Source organism: Neodiprion pinetum, chromosome 1 (genome assembly GCF_021155775.2).
Source record: "Neodiprion pinetum isolate iyNeoPine1 chromosome 1, iyNeoPine1.2, whole genome shotgun sequence".
Lineage (NCBI taxonomy): Eukaryota > Metazoa > Arthropoda > Insecta > Hymenoptera > Diprionidae > Neodiprion > Neodiprion pinetum.
Genome location: NC_060232.1, coordinates 16991407 through 17013368, shown reverse-complemented (window position 1 = coordinate 17013368; position 21962 = coordinate 16991407). Strand labels below are relative to the sequence as shown.

Genomic DNA, 21962 nt, shown 5'->3' with positions numbered 1-21962 from the left:
TGTCAAGGCGTCTCGAATCGTAATTTGGGGATGTGGGAAGAATGCGGTTCTCGATTCTTTTTTTTTAAGTAAGACCTGTGCTAGTAAGACCTATGCTGGTAAGACCTGTGCTAGTAAGACCTGTCCGCTGCTTGCAGTACTTGTATGCGTTAGGTGTGTTTTTGCACTGAGCGTGGCGGTGCTCGCGAGTTCATCGATTACTTCTTGTGTTACGACTAGTCTTCTTATTTCGACAGCTGATTCGTTGGAATTTATTGCATAAACGTAAGCAAACCCTTGTTGGTTGGTAACCAGGGCCTGTCCCAGGAATATGTTAGCGCCTACTTCCAACTGTTCTATGAATCCCGTTTTTACCGAGGGATTCGAAATTTTTAGTGCAATCACCTGAGCCGTTCGTGGTGGTATCAATATGTAGTCTTCGTTTAGGAGTTTGAATGGTTTGCTAGTATTATTCGGTATTATTTTTTTTGTATCGAAAGATATCGTTGCATTTTCGTTCCGTAAAAATATCGATCCTAAGATTCCGTCTTCTTGTATCGGAAACAGATCGTCGACCATATGGAATATATGAAGGTTGTCACCGATTCGGATGCTAGTTGTTCCTAATACTTTTATTGGCTCATGTATAGCACTGGTAACGTGGATTTGACCTTCGAGTAATTTACACGGACCATGCGGATGTATTGCTCCGAGTTCAATTATGTTTACATCAGCACCGGTGTGAACTATAAATGTGATGGATTGTCGTGTGAGTTCACCGGTGGTTATTCGAACCTTCGGTGTTTGTGTGACAGATGTTACGAGGATACGCGGTGGTGTTTTTGTGTTGGTTCTATGCCTGTTGAAGGGAATAACGCTGGTTTCGTGAGAGATAAGGTAGTTGTTTTTGAAGCAGATAGTCACCTTTTCCGAACGTTAAAAGTCTGAACTCAGTACACCGTCTTTTATGATAGGGAAGGAGTTATCGACAAGATGGAATTAGTGGCTTGTACTAACTAACTCGATGTAGAGACTTCCTATTGTTCTGATGGATTCTTCCGTTATCCCTGAAATTTGCCTAATGCCTGTCCTTGTGACGTGGACTCTTGGGTCGATTTTATCGATTTTTAATAAATTAATATCAGCGCCAGTATCTATTAATAATGTCACGTACCCATTCAAAGACTGCGGGCATTTTGTTCGAATCTGTGGAGGGCCAGATTCTATTTGTACGGAGCTGACGTTTGGTTTGGACGCTGCTCCGGTTTGCGGGCGGTCGATGCGTCCCCGCGGCCGTCCCTGAACTCGTTCAAATGGCTCGCGTTGCCTGAATATTTGCGATGTTGTTCTGCTTCGCATGGAACTTCCGGGTGGACGCCTGCATCACAATTCATGTTCAAGTAGTCTTGTGTTACGTAATTAACCCTGAAGTTCGATTATGAAGGATTTGGTGTGTTATACTGTTGTGAGCGTTGACTGTCATTTCGCGTCTGGTCTAAAGGTTGGTTTGTCGGGTCTCTTGCTCGATATTGGGTGTTGGGATTGTTCTGTTGTTAACGATTAGTGTAATTTTGGAAAACTCTTAAATCTTGGTAGATTTTCGGATTCTGGGGATATTGGGACCGATTTGAAAGGCACTCATCGTTTGAGTGGCCTTTGCGGCCACACTCCGTGCAAGTTGTGTTGTTGCGCTGCCTCGTTCTGCACACTTTTTTATACTATGACCTGCCTTCTTGCAGTATCTACACACTACTAATACAGAAGGTTGTTCAGGACAATATTTATCGATGTGATCGGTTAATTTACATATACTACATTTCATATGGTTTTGTGTTTCGTAGTTAGTATCACGGTATGAGGCTAGTTTAAGTCTATCTGATAATAGTTTTTCAGTCTTGGTGGCCGTGTCTATAGCCATTTGTAGGGTTTGTGGATTCTCATGAGCTACTCCCATTTCTAATTCGTCTACTAACCCTTTCATAAATCTTAGTCTTGCGGTCTCTTTGATATTTTTCTTTAGCACCTGAGCATCACTAATAGATTCTGATACATGTATTGATTCGCACGCTTGTCTTAATAGATGTTTTATTCTAGCACCGTAATCTAGAACACTCTCGTTTCGCCTCTGTGCCGATTGTGCGAGGTCTAGCTGGATATCTGGGAGGTGTCGTTTAAATGCGTAGGCCTGTTTTAGGCAGTCTAGCAAATCTCGAAGAGAATCCGGATTATCTGACTCTACATATTCACTCACGTCGCCTTCGATTTTCGTGCGAATGAGTGTGGAGAATAGAATCAGTTCTCTGGCTAAGACAGCTTGTTTTGCGCATTCTACTTTAGTTATGAATTCGGATACGGGCATAACAGTGCCATTGAATGTGGGAATCAAGCCAGTGCATCTTTAAGAGGCAGGTGCGGAAAAGTGTTTTCCGTGGCCATGTTGTAAATTTCAATCCAGGATTTGGCGACTTACAAAGTGAAGATGAAGAGAAGGAATGGAAGAAAATGTTGCATTCTTCCGTGAGGATGTCGGTCTAGCGATTTCGTGTCTGTAGGCGATGATGACGTCGGTGTGCGTTGTATTGTACTAGAAGTCGTGAAGAATGAAGATGTCGTAGTAGTAGCAGCAGGAGATGGTTTTTCAGCAATATCGATTTGGAGATACGGATTTGTTCGTGATGTTCGTGTGAATCAGAGATCGTTGGTTTCGTTAAACGTAGAATATGGCTTTCAGAGCGTCTTCAAAACTATCACACAGTGTTATCACTTTCGTATCAACATCACTGAGCTTGCACACTTCGGAACCGGTCTATCAGATGGCACTTTATGCGTAGTACACACGTAAAATTGTATCACTGGATTTCCGCAAAGCGAAGGCCACCGCTGCCACGAATGTTTCGTCCATGAGTAGAGTTTACTTCTGAGCGGAAGGAGTAACCTGGGTGGCTTCGCTTTTACGTTTCAAGTCAACCGGAAATCAGAATGAGGATTGAATAAACTTGAGTATGTTTCATATATCGATTATATGTTTATTGCGTGGAACTTGAGATACCGGTAGAAATGAATTGTGTGGTGCGAAAGATATATAAGAAGTCTAGATGTGGAGTTGTCGAGAGTTAGAATAGGAGTTTCGCTCGAGACTTGAAACGTACGGGTACAGAAAAGGTGTGACAATGCTAGAAATAGGGAATGGAATTTGATGAGTAAGTGCGATAGTGAATAGCGTGAGACTACGCAGAGATAAGAGGAGTGGGCAGAGACCGTGAGATATGTTAAAACTGTGGGAGAGTTAGCGAGTAGGAAAAATAGAGAGAAGTGGTATGCTGGACGTAACAAATCGATTGAATTATACTGAAAAATTTTCTGTACGTTAGAAAGACAGAAAGTGTCACTCGTAACCGGAGAGTATACGCCAGCGAACAGTCGAGTGTTCACACCTAGTGCGAAGGTCGAGTTGTTTACATTTCACTACAAAGACCGAGCTAAGGGATTCTATGCTGCTACTTTTGATCTCTCGCTTTCCTTCTGACTGTATTTCTTATCTATGTATATTAATAAAATATAAACGTGGGAAGGAGATTTCTCCAAATAAATATAAATTATCGACCAGTTCGACAGATTGAAGGGACAAAAATATTCTCGGGGAACCGTTCGACTAAAATATGAGATGTGTTAAGTGATATTTGTGTGGAATTTCACGTATACGAAATCGTCCGTCTGTTGTCGATTCATATATCGTGATTTATTAATTTGAGAATAACTTTGCGGCACTGAATCACCAAAATATCGCAGTATTGTCCATCTATTGTCAATTCACGTAAATAATTTATTCACTTACCGTAAGATTGTCCGTCTGTTGTCGATCTATGTAAATTATATATTTATTCATTGTATAAAATTCCGAAAACATGTATAATTGTTTGGGGAGTCGATTCATTGAATGAATAACCCAATGTTTTTCTCTCCGACTCACCAACTGAGAAGTAACACGCGACAAATAATGCAAAATTCAAGAGATATGCCGATATCAGGAGGTGCGTGTGCAAATGTAGTAGGGGATACAGTAATCAATCCGCGACCGCCAACACCCGCAGGAAGGGGCAGAGGAGGACTCACCTCAACAACCCCCAGGCTGCCTCCAAGTAGCCCAGGGAGTAATTTAAATAATACAATGCGCGAAGAAGTTGACGCAAATAATGAAAATAATATTGAAACAAGAATAGAATCCCGTAAGACGGCAATGCCGTCTAATAAATGAGATGCGGGTGTGCAAATCATTAATCTACGAGAGAATTTTGTTAAAAATATGTAAATTTGAACAACTGGTGAATTTGAAAAATTAACGACGGAGCCAGGAATCGAACCTGGTATCTAGCGATGCTTTACCGGAGACTTACTCCACTAGACCACCTAGCCGCCCTGACTCTGTTGTCATTAATTTCTCTCATAACCAGTGAGTTCAAATTTGTTTTCATGTGCCCGATTTGTATGAGTAAGAATTTCTTCTCTGCATGCGCGATGTAAGGAGACTGTAGTGTGTAGATGTTATGTTTACCCTTTCAATCCTTTGCTTCCGATGAGAAGCCCGTAAGACGGCAATGCCGTCTAATAAATGAGAAAACAAATTTGAACTCACTGGTTATGAGAGAAATTAATGACAACAGAGTCAGGGCGGCTAGGTGGTCTAGTGGAGTAAGTCTCCGGTAAAGCATCGCTAGATACCAGGTTCGATTCCTGGCTCCGTCGTTAATTTTTCAAATTCACCAGTTGTTCAAATTTACATATTTTAAAGAATAGAATCATTTGAAACAGAAATTGCAAATTTTTAATCAGGATTGAATGAGATGCAGCAAAGAATGGAAACTATTTTGCAAGTAATAACCGGCCAAAGTCAAAATTAAAATGTGTTGGACGGGAATAACCAACCATTGAGAAACGCGGATAGAGCAAATCCGTTGGAAACCCTGGGGAATGGGGAAAATCGTGAAAATAATTAAAGAACGAGGTCGGGCGGAGTTCCATTTCCCGAGTTTAGTTCGCAAAGGGCAGCGACAAGTCAAAACTACCCAGTAGAGGGGGTTGAGATACAGTTGAGAGTAGGACAATTGTCACACGCGAGTGCATTTGCTCAGTTGGGGGGAAATCGGGGAGGAACGTCTGGACTCCGAACCAATGGACCAACGAGTTTTCGTGACACGTCAATTGATAGAGAATTGTGGTCGAGCAATTTGACTAATTTTGTAAATAACCCGGAAGATAATTTGCAAGGTTTACATCAAATCGAGATTGCATATGGGGCATCAAACGGTCAAATTAGAGTTAGTGAGAAATTCGTGTTTAACGAAGAGTATCTGAGATTAACGGGGAATAATCAAAACCCGAGTCGAGTTAACGATAATATTAATTTTCGAACCGAAACTGTGAACCTGAATATTCAGAATCAGAATCGAGTATTAATGCCAGCTAATTCACAATAGCTGCTGCGATTAAGCCGACAAGACACGGCAACAATAAGCGAACAGTGATCACAAACAACATCTTTGTCTTTTTTCGAGGCACAGCCGGAGCCAGTAACAAGACAAGGTAGTCTTTCGTGGTAAGAATATTAATTGAATCCGATAAAACAGGTCCCTCACGCGTACGGTGGAAGGGATAGGGAATTTAATCGACAATTAAATCAACCGTGGGATTTGAAAACCGGTATGCATGTGACGAAATTAGTCAGCGACTGGAAATTGAATTTCTCAAAAACTGAGAGAGATCCCGATCAGTTTTTGCTAATATTATAGGAAAGACTCGACACAAGAGACATACTGTTTATCCGCGATCTTCGAAGGACCACATCGAACGTGGTATTCAATAAAAAAATCGAGATAGCAATCGTGGAGAGATTTCGCGAGTGCGTTTCGACAAAATTGGGTCGTCAAAAAGGACGATATGGACCTCTATACCGAGGTAGGCGAATGGAAAGTTGAGAAGAACGAAACTCTCGCGGAATTTACCTACCGGGCTCGTTTTCTTTTTGAACGAATGATGAATCCGCCACCATTCCAAAAACAAGCTATTCAAATCGTGAAGAAATTTAATCCGCGAATCATGTTCGAAATTCTTGGGTTGAGAATAAATAACTACGAAGAATTTCTCCACTTTGCCAACGTCAGAGGCGATGTTTTCAAACAGTTTAACGAGTGGAAACGCGGCAAATTCGTGAAAAATCAAGTCGATTGGAATTGTATCGAGAATGAAATAGAAAACGGAGACAGAGACGAGTACGAGGAAGAAAAATTTGACGAACTCGACGCGAACACGCAAACGGACTTAGACGCGATAAATTCCAAAATTCAAAACGCGAGACCACCGACCGTAAATAATGCTAAACTTCTAGTCCGTCAATGCCTAGAACAAAATTTATCGCGATTTGAAAACAAAAACACATCTGCAGACCTTAGGTCCCAGCCAAAAGACGACGCGAATAGAAAACGTCCCAATAATCTAAGAGATTTTTCTAAGGCATTCTGTTATAACTGTGGAAATATAGGGCATATCTCACGCTTCTATAGAGCTAATCGACAGGAGGTATGCTGCATTTGTCAGAAGACGGGACGTGTAAATAAAAATTGCCCCACGCATCCGGGAAACGAGCAAGACTTACAGTAACGCCGTCTCCAGTTATTGAACCCAAGGGCAAGGGAGAAAGAAAAGAAGTTAGTCAACCCTCAAAGAAAAACAACTCAGAAACTGCAAACATATTAAAGATCAATGAAACTAAAACGTTAAAATATCCACCGGAAAAACCCGAATTGAACCCATTAAATTTCATCGGGGCATCTCACACGGATAAAAATTACGTAACCGTAGATATCGAGAATGATTCGGGCAAGGAATGCGAATTGTCGGAAGATGAAAACGCAATAACGTTGGACGAAGATCATAATGGAAAAATAATTCATCTAAGCACCGTGTCGAGTCGACAATCGGTAGATCAAATTACCGAACGAATAACTCATTTGAGCATGGTTTCGAATCAACATTCGGTAGACAATAATAACGTAGACAGTTTAGAAGAATGGAAACCGGAGAATTTTCCAACTCAATCGTCGCATCGATTAATACATAGACGAATATTGAGAAACGAGAAAGGGACAAAAGAATCGGTATACGTCACTAAAGTTCCTGTAACTGTCGAAATCTGTGGCCAAAATTAAGTGGAATTATCGAATGTGGCAGCGAGCGAAGTTATATAAGCCCTAGGGCTTTCGATCACGTCGAATTATATAAAATGCAAAAAGTATGACCAGATTCCACGTCAATTTCGGGCACTTGCTTAGGCGACAGTTCGATAGTGAAAAGCGAGGGAGGAACGTGTTTTATGATCGATATAGGTGACGTATATGGCCCCCAGTGGTTTAGTATTCTGCGAGGTGCATCTAACGATATAATTCTGGGCATGGATTTCTATCTGAGTTGCAAAGTAAAAATCGACCCAGAAAATAATACGTGGAAGTTAACGGAAAGCGAGTTTTCTTTTCCCTTATCACGTCGATGCCTCTCGCGAACAGAATTAACAGTGTTAACCACGAACGAAACAGAAGCCCTAAAGAACTTGATTCGGAATTTGCAAACTTCTATAAGGAATCCATAGGCGTCACAAATTTAATAGAACACTAGATAGAATTGGATAACCTTATCCCACACAGACAAAAACGGTACCGTAGAAGCGAGGTAATACGTAAATTTATCGATGAGGAAGTTGATAGATTACTCGAAAAGAAATACGTCGCTTGGTGCAATAGCGATTGGGCTAGTTGACCAGTAGTAGCACCCAGGGCTAACGGAGGCCTCAGATTCTGTATCGACTATAGAGTCGTAAATCTAAAATCTAAAAAGCCTGCGTACCCTTTACCACAAATGGGGTCAATATTGTCACAACTTTGTAACGCAAAATTAATATCGACACTGGACATGAGTGAAGCATTTCACCAGATACCTATGTCTGAGGCTAGTAAAACGATTCCTACGTTTGTTGTCGAGGGTACAGTTTTGCTCAAATGGCTCCGGATGCCATACGGATTAACGGGAGCACCATCAACCTTTCGACGATTAATGGATAAACTCAAATAACGTATCAAAGAAATAATTATCGAGCGGAAGCTTTCAAATAACTGGATCGATCAAATTTTTGTTGACTTGGATGATTGGATAGTCGTTAGCGAGAAATTAGAAGAACATCTCACGTTGTTGTCCATTTTATTCGAGGTCTTACGCGAGGTGAAACTAAAAATACATAGAGAAAAGAGTAGTTTCGCGTGTCGCGAGGTAAAATATCTCTGATACATTATCGATGAATTCGGAATGAGATCTAATCCGGAAAAAATTCAGCCGATAATCGATTACCCAGTACCGCAAGATCGCACCCAATTGCGTCAATTCACTGGACTCGTAAATTGGTACCATCGACATTTAAAAAACATAGCAAAAATCCAGGGCCCATTGAATAAACTCACAAGTCCGAAAACACCGTGGAATTGGACCGAAATCGAACAAAAATCATGCGATGAGGTTAAGAAAGCGTTGATCGAAGTCCCCAGGCTGTATACGCCGATACCGAGGGAGCCGTTTATGTTATATACGGATTCTAGCGACTTCGGGTTAGGCGCGATACTGGCTCAAAAGGATCCGGACTCGGATGAAGAAATATTAATTTCGGCGTTGAGCCGACCTCTAAGGGGTACTAAACTTTATCACACCACGACGGAAAAGGTATGCTTAGCTGTCTTCGGGCCGTGGAAAAACTGAGGTGCTATTTAGAGGGTATGAAGTTTAAAGTCGTAACCGATCATCATGCGTTAAAATGGCTTTATAACCTAAAAAACCCAGTCGGTCGATTAGCCCGTTGGGCAATTTATTTACTCTAACACAATTCAACTATCAAACACAAACGGCGAACATTAAACGAGGCGCCTGACGCCCTATCGCGTATGTCCGATATCGATGTAGACCCCTTAGGCTGGGAAGACGTAGTCGAGGAAACGATTAAAAACTGTATCAAATTAAATTCGATTTGCCACAACGATTGGTATGAAACTAAAAAAAATCTGTCACAAAATATCCCGATAGGTTTCCGGAATGGAAAATCGAAAACAATGAGCTCAAATATTATCGACGGGATTACGCCAAGGCTCTGATCGACGACGAACACCCTTGGAAAATAGTAATCAAACCGGATGAAATCAAAGAAATTCTCCGCGATAATCACGAGTCGCCTCAAGTGGGACATTTAGGCTGAAATAAAATCCTAGATCGAATCAGGCAAAATTGGTATTGGCCCGGAATGACCGTGGACGTTAAATCATTTGTAGATTAATGCGATATATGCGTCAGGGTGAAACACGACCAGACCCCCAAGCATGGTCATTTAACGACAAGTCCGCTCCAAACCCCGTGGTCTCAAATTGCAATTGACGCAGCTGACATGACTCGGTCGAAGAAAGGAAACTCCTACATCGTAGTAGTTCAAGACTTAAATACTAAATATATCGAATTGTATCCGACGCGAGATAAAACGGGAAAAATCTATCGTAAAATTACTCGACATCGTATTCGATCAGTGGGGGGCACACTTCACACTTTAATTTCAGACAACGGTACAGAATGTCGCAATAACGTCGTATCGAGTTTCTTACAGGCGAGAGACGTAAGACAATTAACGACTGCCCTGAACCATCCCCAATCGAATCCTGTCAAGCGATTAATCGGACTATGAAACCAATGGTCACGGCCTTCATAAGAGAAAATAAGAAAAACGAGTGGGATCAGTACGTATCGAGATTTCAACTAGCATACAATACTGTGCCCCATGCAGGCACCCGAATCTCCCCGTTCTTTTTGAATCACGGTCGCGAAGCTGTTGTCAACAAGAATTTACTGATAGTAACGAAAATTTTCAGGAAAACGAGGTCGCGGAGAACCAATGGGTTAAACAGTAGTATAGATATGACAGTTCTTGATCAAAACATAGCGGCGTGCCGGCTCCCCCCCTCCACCCTCCCGGGCAGCCGGTATGTTACCCCCACTATAGCAAGCCTTTCCCAATGACGTCAGCAGTCGCCATTTTGATTCAGCCGGATGAGCAGCCATTTTGGTTCTTCCGGATGTGACGTAACCGGCTGACGTGCCCACGGCGGCCATTTTGAAAATGGCGGTCATTTCGACAGCGGGCATTTTGACGGCGGCCATTTTGATTTTTTTGATGGCGGCAATTTTGATTTTTTGATGGCGGCCATTCTGACGGCGGCCATTTTTGATTTTTTGATGGCGGCCATTTTGATTTTTGCTTAGTCAGACGAGCGGCCATTCACACAGCGGCCATTTTGATTTTTGCTTAGCCGGATGAGCAGCCATTTTGATTTAGCCGGGTGAGTAGCCATTTTGATTTTTGCTTAGCCGGATGAGCAGCCATTTTGATTTTTGCTTAGCCGGATGAGCAGCCATTTTGATTTTTCATCGTCCGACAGTTTGATAATATGATTTTCGCTATGACGTCATCAGCATAATCTACCGATTTTGCCGTCTGACGAGCAGCCATTCAGACAGCGGCCATTTTGAATTTTGCTCAGTCGGATGAGCAGCCATTTTGATTTTTCATCGTCCGACAGTTTGATAATATGATTTTCGCTATGACGTCACCAGTATAATCGACCGATTTTACCGTCTGACGGTGGCCATTTTGATTTTTGCTCAGTCGGATGGGCGGCCATTTTGATTTTTATCGTCAGACAGTTTGATAATGTGATTTATTTCTTGGTCGGACGAATAGCCATTTTGATTTTTCGCCGTTACCCGTAAACTTTCGCGCTAATAGTTTGCCTCGGGCGAAAAATAATATTTTCCACGTACTTCGAATACATTCTTGTGTGTTAATCGACCGGTTGGCGACATCGCAATTAGATAGGCCAGGAATGTTCACTACAATTAGATAGGTCGGGGAATGTTGACGACAATCCGTAAACTTTCACTCGCGCTAATAGTTTGCTTTGACTATCACTCCCCCAAATTCTTACCTTACCCAAGTGCAACACGATTGTCATATGCACGCAAAGAATTGGCACATTTGCGAAAAACCGTTTACCCCTGAGGAGAAAAAGTGCCACGACCACTGTCACTTCACGGGTAAATATCGTGCTCCTGCTCATAATCGGTGTAATTTGAATTTCAGAGAGACGCACACAATTCCAATAGTTTTCCACAATTTGTCCGGTTACGATTCTCACTTTTGATAAAATCCCTCGCGTCAACTTTTCCCTGTGAAATTACCCTTCTATAATTCTTGTGAGACGAAAGCGCTAAAATCATCATGATACGTAATAACCAGTTTACCGGCGAAGAAATAATTATAGGATTCAGCGATGCGACTTCGGAGTTTTCGCTCCAAGATCTTCGGCGACTCGTTGAATGTGTCCGGAGAGCTCGTGCGTAACCGCGCAGACAGCACAGGGTATATGTTCAGGACATAACATTAATCTTGCATTTTCAAAAATGGGGGAAATGAGGTGATCGCGATCTTTTCGGACATCGAACCAGATGACGATGAACGCGAAGCCAATTGGATCGAGCGTCGTCAGATCAGCGAGGAATAAGATACGTCCCGACGCCGCGACGTATGATTGTGCGCCCGGAAAACGTTCAAGGACTGCAGCAGTGTTAGCCCTCAGAGCGAAAATAATATTTTCACCATACTTCGAATACATTCTTTGTGTTAATTGACCGGATGGCAACATCGCAATTAGATAGGTTGGGGATGTTCACCACAATTAGATAGGTCGGGAATGTTGATGACAACCCGTAAACTTTCACGCTAATAGTTTACTCTCAGGGCGAAAATAATATTTTCAACATACTTCGAATACATTCTTTTCTGCTAATCGACCGGGTGGCGACACCGCAATTAGATAGGCTGGGAATGTTGATGGTGATCCGTGAACTTTGACGCTAATAGTTTACCTCTAGGCTTATTTCCCACTCGATGGGGTATATAAAACGTGGGCCTATTCCGATGATGACGCTGGTCTCATCGTCTCTTCGCGTCGTGAACTGCACTTACTAGTGAAAAACAAGAAACCGATTGAAACGCGATGGATCTAACAAAAGTTAACCACGTCGGCCGTCTGGAGAATCCGCCAACCAAGAAGATGTCGGAACTTGAAATTGGAGCGGCGTACAACATCATGGGCTTACGGCTGGTCAAAACGAAATTTGGGGTATGTGTTCTGGCGACGATCGATGAAGATTACAACGTCTTCTTACCACCGAGAATCGCAAGGGTCCTGCAAGAAGATTCAAATCAGCTGGTTGAAATGTGCAACATGGCTGGGCAAAATCGCCTGCAAATGAAATATCTTGGTGGGGAATTCAACAAGCTCGAATTTTCATACAGTTATGTGCCATAAATAAACTATGCGATCCCCAACCACCACCTCTACAAAAATTCATCCGCGAGGGGATGAAAGCAGGCGTGCTGGAGATCGAACTTTCGCCAACCGGATACGAACGGGAGTTGTAACGAATCTCGGAAATATCAACCGGTACCAGCCTCTCGCTGCGGGGCTTTCGACATTCGTTGAGCTGCCCAAGGACATTCAGCGGAAGAGGGCGGTGGTGAACGTGAAAAACAAAGATGAAAGATGCCTTCTCTGGCCCATCACTGCAGCCCGCCACCCGGCCAACACCCCCACCGATAGAACTAGCCATTATCGCCGCTTTATCTCCGAGTTGGACTGTACAGGTATCAAATTCCCTGCCACTCTACATGATGTGAAAAAGCTTGAGATTCCATATTGATACCTGGACAGACCGACACCCTACCTTGGGGGTTTGTCCCAGCCCCCTGATAGCTATAGGATAAAACTGTACACGTTTAATTATTGTGAATATTTACGCTTGACGCCTCGGGCGATCCGCCATCATGCGGAAACGATTTAGACTAGATTTGAAAATCTGAATTCATATACTTAACATTTATTTATTTATTTATTTATTTATTTATTTATTTATTTATTTATTTATTTATTTATTTATTTATTCATTTATTTATTTATTTATTTATCATCAATATATTGAGAAATTATTCATTTTTGTTCGTTTACCACGTGAAAAGTTTTCAGAAAACGAAAAAAAGTTTTCAGAAAATGAAAAAAAGTTTTCCGAACACTTTTTTCCCATTTGATTAACACGTAAGAAAAGTTTTCAGAAAATGAAAAAAAGTTTTCGGAAAATGAAAAAAAGTTTCCAGAAAACGAAGAAAAATTTCAGAAAACGAAGAAAAATTTCAGAAAATGAAAAAAAGTTCATCAAAAAATAAAATGAGCATTAATCGTATCGAAAAATTATAGATTATCATTATTATTATTATCATCATCATTATTATCATCATTTGAAGGCCTTTGATCACGGCAGGCGATGGTGGAGGTGTTCCCCTGCTACCAGGGTCCGGCACTATCGACGTCGAGGCCGCCTGCAGCCCCTCTCTTCCGCAGTCTAGGAGGTCCGCGATCCCCGCCCCTTCCAAGGTCGTCGCAAGAGCTGTCGTTGCTCGCGTAGTAATGACCCCTGGATTCAGAGTTCGCATGATTGAGGTACGCATACGACGTCCTGGCGTGCAGCTTCGGGGCGGCACAGCCAAAATATTAGTCCACTTGTGAAATCGTAGGACACAGCCGCCCCTGAAGCTCCGCGCCAGGACGTCGTATGCGTAGCTCAATCATGCGAACTCTAAATCCAGGGGTCATTACTACGCGAGCAACGACAGCTCTTGCGACAACCTCGGGAGGGGCGGGGATCGCGGACCTCCTAGACTGCGGAAGAGAGGGGCTGCAGGCGGCCTCGACGTCGATAGTGCCGGACCCTGGTAGCAGGGGAACACCTCCACCATCGCCTGCCGTGATCAAAGGCCTTCAAATGATGATAATAATGATGATGATAATAATAATAATGATAATCTATAATTTTTCGATACGATTAATGCTCATTTTATTTTTTGATGAACTTTTTTTCATTTTCTAAAATTTTTCTTCGTTTTCTGAAATTTTTCTTCGTTTTCTGGAAACTTTTTTTCATTTTCCGAAAACTTTTATTCATTTTCTGAAAACTTTTTTTACGTGTTAATCAAATGGGAAAAAAGTGTTCGGAAAACTTTTTTTCATTTTCTGAAAACTTTTCTCGTGGTAAACGAATAAATATGAATAATTGTTCAATATATTAATAATAAATAAATAAATAATTGATGAATACATGAATTTACACGGTATTCGAATTTTAAAACTTCGATCTGCTCAATATCGTATTGCTTGCGAAACGTCTCTGCTTCATGAACTGTCGCCATGGGTGTCAAACGCATATATTTACAACAGTTCTATGCCCTCAGTTCCAGCCTACGGCTAGTTTATTGCGGGGTTGCAGCACACCCTCCAAGTTCTGGTACCTGTTTGCCCAGGTATCGGTTGCATATTACCGTCTTGTCAACTCATGATCAATTTTTCAGTACATTGGAGCTAACCTCGCGTTTTTTTACTACGTATTAAGCACTGTGGGGTTGATCAACTCTTGGTAAGCCCCTCAGACGGTTCTTATAATCATTAAACGTGATGTTATTTATCGTTGCAGTTTTCGCATCCTTGACACGCTCACCCACTTTAACACCGTTGTCACATTTTTGTTTCATCCTCATCCGTGGTGGGGGGAAAGATGCGGCTGCTGCTATGAAATCTGTACTAACCCAGAGCCGTATACCTGCACATCTATACGTTGATCAATGCAAAGAATTTCACAACAGCAAATTGAAAGCCCTCATGATGCAGCACAATATCAACATGTATTTGACACTCAGCAACATAAAGGCGTCGATATGCGAACGTTTTTAGTCGAACATTGAAAAAAATAAAATATGGATGTGGTTTACTCTCCTAGGATTTCACAAGTGGATTAATATTTTCGATGATTTAATGAAGTTCTACAACAACACCAAACATCGCACGATTCGAATAAAACTTACAGGATGTTAGCACGGAGAATGAAAAACAGCTGTATCGTAGCGTGTACAAGCCTCGGCAAATCAAACGAAGTGATCAAGCGCGGAAATTCAGCGTAGGCGATCGAGTTCGAATCAGCAAGTACAAGAATGTATTCGAAAAAGGCTATACACCCAATTGGACGACAGAAATATTCACCGTGAGTGAGGTGAAAGATACCAATCCGCCGACGTACAAACTTACCGATTATCAAGATCATCCCATCGCGGGGGGCTTCTACGAGGAGGAGCTCGGCAAAGTAAAATACCTATGTCTATGTGAAGTGGTTGGGTTTTGATAGTTCGCACAATAGCTGGATAAATAAAACAGCCATGTAACATAATTTGTATGTATTTTCTGAATTACAATAAAAGATTTGAATATACAAATATTTCCACACTTATCTCCTTCGCATGCACATATGCCGTACTCGATGCCATGAAAATAATAATAATAATAATAATAATCTGCAATTTTTCCATACGATTATTACACATTTTATTTTTTTCATTTTCAGAAAACTTTTTTTCATTTTCAGAAAACTTATTTTCATTTTCAGAAAACTTTTTTTCGTTTTCAGAAAACTTATTTTCATTTCCTGAAAACTTTTTTTACGTGTTAATCAAATGGGAAAAAAGTTTTCGGAAAACTTTTTTTCATTTTCTGAAAACTTTTTTTCGTTTTCTGAAAACTTTTCACGTGGTAAACGAACAAAAATGAATAATTTCTCAATATATTGATGATAAATAAATAAATAAATCAATGAATAAATAAATAAATAAATAAATAAATAAATAAATAAATAAATAAATAAATAAATAAATAAATAAATAAATAAATAAATAAATAAATAAATAAATAAATGTTAAGTATATGAATTCAGATTTTCAAATCTAGTCTAAATCGTTTCCGCATGATGGCGGATCGCCCGAGGCGTCAAGCGTAAATATTCACAATAATTAAACGTGTACAGTTTTATCCTATAGCTATCAGGGGGCTGGGACAAACCCCCAAGGTAGGGTGTCGGTCTGTCCAGGTATCAATATGGAATCTCAAGCTTTTTCACATCATGTAGAGTGGCAGGGAATTTGATACCTGTACAGTCCAACTCGGAGATAAAGCGGCGATAATGGCTAGTTCTATCGGTGGGGGTGTTGGCCGGGTGGCGGGCTGCAGTGATGGGCCAGAGAAGGCATCTTTCATCTTTGTTTTTCACGTTCACCACCGCCCTCTTCCGCTGAATGTCCTTGGGCAGCTCAACGAATGTCGAAAGCCCCGCAGCGAGAGGCTGGTACCGGTTGATATTTCCGAGATTCGTTACAACTCCCGTTCGTATCCGGTTGGCGAAAGTTCGATCTCCAGCACGCCTGCTTTCATCCCCTCGCGGATGAATTTTTGTAGAGGTGGTGGTTGGGGATCGCATAGTTTATTTATGGCACATAACTGTATGAAAATTCGAGCTTGTTGAATTCCCCACCAAGATATTTCATTTGCAGGCGATTTTGCCCAGCCATGTTGCACATTTCAACCAGCTGATTTGAATCTTCTTGCAGGACCCTTGCGATTCTCGGTGGTAAGAAGACGTTGTAATCTTCATCGATCGTCGCCAGAACACATACCCCAAATTTCGTTTTGACCAGCCGTAAGCCCATGATGTTGTACGCCGCTCCAATTTCAAGTTCCGACATCTTCTTGGTTGGCGGATTCTCCAGACGGCCGACGTGGTTAACTTTTGTTAGATCCATCGCGTTTCAATCGGTTTCTTGTTTTTCACTAGTAAGTGCAGTTCACGACGCGAAGAGACGATGAGACCAGCGTCATCATCGGAATAGGCCCACGTTTTATATACCCCATCGAGTGGAAAATAAGCCTAGAGGTAAACTATTAGCGTCAAAGTTCACGGATCACCATCAACATTCCCAGCCTATCTAATTGCGGTGTCGCCACCCGGTCGATTAGCAGAAAAGAATGTATTCGAAGTATGTTGAAAATATTATTTTCGCCCTGAGAGTAAACTATTAGCGTGAAAGTTTACGGGTTGTCATCAACATTCCCGACCTATCTAATTGTGGTGAACATCCCCAACCTATCTAATTGCGATGTTGCCATCCGGTCAATTAACACAAAGAATGTATTCGAAGTATGGTGAAAATATTATTTTCGCTCTGAGGGCTAACACTGCTGCAGTCCTTGAACGTTTTCCGGGCGCACAATCATACGTCGCACAGTGGTCCGAAAGCCCGAATTCCTGGCCAAAACCCCCAAAACCGAAAGTTATCATCCGGGGTAAAGCTTCACATATTTGTCAATAGATAGCATTAGAGCTTTGAAATCCAAAAGGACAGATGTTTATATTCATTCTATGGCCTGTGGTAAACCCTCGAAAGTGACCTTTGTCAAGACTCGCGCGGGACTGTGGTGTGTGCACGCTTTCGAGCGCGGGATAAAAAAGGCTATAGTTTTTTCAATTTGCATCAAAATCGAGTCAACCAAAATGGATATTATTCCTCAAGGTAAGTGAATTACATAAATTTTGTGAAAGAACCAAGTTTCGGAATTTATGGCGATGATATTAATGATGCAATACGAGTGCTGCAAAATAACCTATTTCATTGAATTGCATTACTATCTGTAGAGAATTAGTTATGATCCCCGGAGATCCTGCGGAGATCTCAACGATTCCTAGTGTGAAAAAGTATAGAGAATGTGAAACCGTTGGCATCGCCTGCTCGTTTTTGCTCCATTGGTCAAAAATAAGCATTCTTTGAAGCAGTGTTTTGTCGACTCGGTCGGAGCCTCGTGTCCCGCCTCGTGGGATTAGTGTAGCGCGGCGATGCAGACTTTTTCTTTTGTTTACATATACCTGAGGACTGTTACAAATGTATCTGATGTAATGTACATAGTGTCCAATTTGAATTTCATTGGACTCGCACTACTGAATATTATCACGAAAGTGAATAATTCTAATTTATAAATTATCAAAAGTAAGTAAAATATTTGCATTTTCAATGATAGGATCCAAGATGGAGGTTATGCAGTGGACACGACAGCAACTGTTTGATGCCGTGCATGAGGAATGGGACGAAAATCTCGATGACCTTATCGAAAATTTGGGCGTTAAACTGCTCAATAAAGCACCACATTTTTTTCGCATCGAAGATCGTTCGCGACAGGCGTTAAAAAAAGTTATTTGCAATTTCAAAATAAAATGGCAAAATGCTTGCCGCATTAAGAATCGTTTTCTGAAAAATAACAAAAGCTGGTTGGATCAGTCGATAAGCGTTACGGTAAATATTGATTATATACAAAGTAATGTACCTAAGTGTAACAGCATATGAAGTAACTAATTTAATTATTCACAAAAATAGGTCATCTTTCTGGATCAAGAAGCAACTGCAAATGAAAGTGAGGATTCTACAAAACAAGAAAAAAATCTGTAAGAATTAAAGAAATTAATTTACAAAATATCACTTTCAACAAAGTTGTATCATTTTTCACGGAATATTCCCGCCATTTTCGGTCCACCATTTTTAATTTCGCATTTTTGCATTCGTTTTCGGGATCGGCGACCCCAAAAACATTACTAGTATGAATTTCAGCGAATTGGTATCATTTTTCGCGAAAAACATCCGCCATTTTGGGGCCGCCATTTCGAATTTTGCATTTTTGTTCTTTTTTTCGGAATCAGCGACCCCAAAAACATTACTAGTATGAATTTCAGCGAATTGGTATCATTTTTCGCGAAAAACATCCGCCATTTTGGGGCCGCCATTCTGAATTTTGCATTTTTGTTCTTTTTTTCGGAATCAGCGACCCCAAAAACATTACTAGTATGAATTTCAGCGAATTGGTATCATTTTTCGCGAAAAACATCCGCCATTTTGGGGCCGCCATTTTGAATTTTGCATTTTTGTTCTTTTTTTCGGAATCAGCGACCCCAAAAACATTACTAGTATGAATTTCAGCGAATTGGTATCATTTTTCGCGAAAAACATCCGCCATTTTGGGGCCGCCATTTTGAATTTTGCATTTTTGTTCTTTTTTTCGGAATCAGCGACCCCAAAAACATTACTAGTATGAATTTCAGCGAATTGGTATCATTTTTCGCGAAAAACATCCGCCATTTTGGGGCCGCCATTTTGAATTTCGCATTTTTGCATTCATTTTCGAAACCAGCAAGCCAAAAAACTATAGGTATAGTAATACTAGCAATTTTCACTGAGAAATATTTGAGTTATTAGTTTTGGCCAAGAATTCGGGCTTTCGGACCACTGTGCGTCGGGACGTATCTTATTCCTCGCTGATCTGACGACGCTCGATCCAATTGGCTTCGCGTTCATCGTCATCTGGTTCGATGTCCGAAAAGATCGCGATCACCTCATTTCCCCCATTTTTGAAAATGCAAGATTAATGTTATGTCCTGAACATATACCCTGTGCTGTCTGCGCGGTTACGCACGAGCTCTCCGGACACATTCAACGAGTCGCCGAAGATCTTGGAGCGAAAACTCCGAAGTCGCATCGCTGAATCCTATAATTATTTCTTCGCCGGTAAACTGGTTATTACGTATCATGATGATTTTAGCGCTTTCGTCTCACAAGAATTATAGAAGGGTAATTTCACAGGGAAAAGTTGACGCGAGGGATTTTATCAAAAGTGAGAATCGTAACCGGACAAATTGTGGAAAACTATTGGAATTGTGTGCGTCTCTCTGAAATTCAAATTACACCGATTATGAGCAGGAGCACGATATTTACCCGTGAAGTGACAGTGGTCGTGGCACTTTTTCTCCTCAGGGGTAAACGGTTTTTCGCAAATGTGCCAATTCTTTGCGTGCATATGACAATCGTGTTGCACTTGGGTAAGGTAAGAATTTGGGGGAGTGATAGTCAAAGCAAACTATTAGCGCGAGTGAAAGTTTACGGATTGTCGTCAACATTCCCCGACCTATCTAATTGTAGTGAACATTCCTGGCCTATCTAATTGCGATGTCGCCAACCGGTCGATTAACACACAAGAATGTATTCGAAGTACGTGGAAAATATTATTTTTCGCCCGAGGCAAACTATTAGCGCGAAAGTTTACGGGTAACGGCGAAAAATCAAAATGGCTATTCGTCCGACCAAGAAATAAATCACATTATCAAACTGTCTGACGATAAAAATCAAAATGGCCGCCCATCCGACTGAGCAAAAATCAAAATGGCCACCGTCAGACGGTAAAATCGGTCGATTATACTGGTGACGTCATAGCGAAAATCATATTATCAAACTGTCGGACGATGAAAAATCAAAATGGCTGCTCATCCGACTGAGCAAAATTCAAAATGGCCGCTGTCTGAATGGCTGCTCGTCAGACGGCAAAATCGGTAGATTATGCTGATGACGTCATAGCGAAAATCATATTATCAAACTGTCGGACGATGAAAAATCAAAATGGCTGCTCATCCGGCTAAGCAAAAATCAAAATGGCTGCTCATCCGGCTAAGCAAAAATCAAAATGGCTACTCACCCGGCTAAATCAAAATGGCTGCTCATCCGGCTAAGCAAAAATCAAAATGGCCGCTGTGTGAATGGCCGCTCGTCTGACTAAGCAAAAATCAAAATGGCCGCCATCAAAAAATCAAAAATGGCCGCCGTCAGAATGGTCGCCATCAAAAAATCAAAATTGCCGCCATCAAAAAAATCAAAATGGCCGCCGTCAAAATGCCCGCTGTCGAAATGACCGCCATTTTCAAAATGGCCGCCGTGGGCACGTCAGCCGGTTACGTCACATCCGGAAAAAACCTGACGTCATTGGGAAAGGCTTGCTATAGTGGGGGTAACATACCGGCTGCCCGGGAGGGCGGAGGGGGGGAGCCGGCACGCCGCTATGTTTTGATCTAGAACTGTCATATCTATACTACTTTGAACGTATGAATAAAATCGACGAGTTTCGACATAAAATTGAAATCTATCTCAAAAAATATCTCAACAGTAGACTTACCAGGCGAAACGAAGATAAAATTCTTCAGGTCGATATAAAAGAAGGAACAGAAGTATTTCTCCCGAATAAAAAATTAAGTAACAAGACAGAGGGTTACAATGCCAAGCTGACGCACCGTTATCCAGGTCCAGCTAGAGTAAAAAAGATTCTTGGTCCAATGACTGTCGAACTGGTTGATAATAAAAATAAAAAGCTTGGAAAATATTATATATCCGACTTAAAAACACTGCGACGGAGCTTAAGGAAAATTTGAAAAATTACCTTACAGAACGAAACTAACGAAGAAACAACAGTCATCGAGGGAAACGATGTTATTGTCACCGGAGAACTCCGAAATCACGCAAGGGTCGAGCGAGAAGTTGGACGAACTCCTACAACAGAAGCTGGCGATCCAAGCTCAACTGGAGGAAGTGAGCCGCAAAATCAAAGGTCTCCAGAGCGGCAATACGTCGGAGAGTTGGTCAGTAAATGACCCCGCACTCGACGCGATAGAAAAGGAAGGAGCGACATCGAACGAGTGAGACGATGTTTCTCAATCGGCAGAACATACAACGTCACGCAGCAAGCTCTCCGTCGAGGAATCGTCAGGGTCTCCATTCGAGAAACTGTGCGCCCTAGCGAGGAGGGACGAATTGAAGCTTAGCCCTCTTCAACAAGGAGCCATTCGATCGACCGGAGCAATCCCCAAAACCTAAAAGACTCCAGACACCGCCTTTGAGGTAGGAAAGATCCTCGAGCAGATCAAAAATCTCTTGCCGCCAGAACTTACGTCGACCTACACCATCTGTACTCCAGAGGACATCGAGAAGGAAAATCGATTGCGTCGACGTAACAAAAGTGCCAACCATCCGAAGGAGAAATCAGCGGCCTTGTCAAGAGACAGGCTCTCGACTGACAACCCAAGGGCACTGCTTGCGCCGTCAGTAATGGTCAAACCAG

The 21962-nt window shown here is 41.7% G+C and overlaps 1 long non-coding RNA gene across 1 annotated transcript; it reads left to right on the top strand.

The window, feature by feature from the left end:
• Positions 1–17512: 17512 nt before the first annotated feature.
• LOC138190932 (uncharacterized) lies at positions 17513–17775 on the top strand. The gene is made up of 2 exons (XR_011177055.1): positions 17513–17551; positions 17674–17775. It is a non-coding gene; the product is annotated as an uncharacterized lncRNA (long non-coding RNA).
• Positions 17776–21962: the final 4187 nt, after the last annotated feature.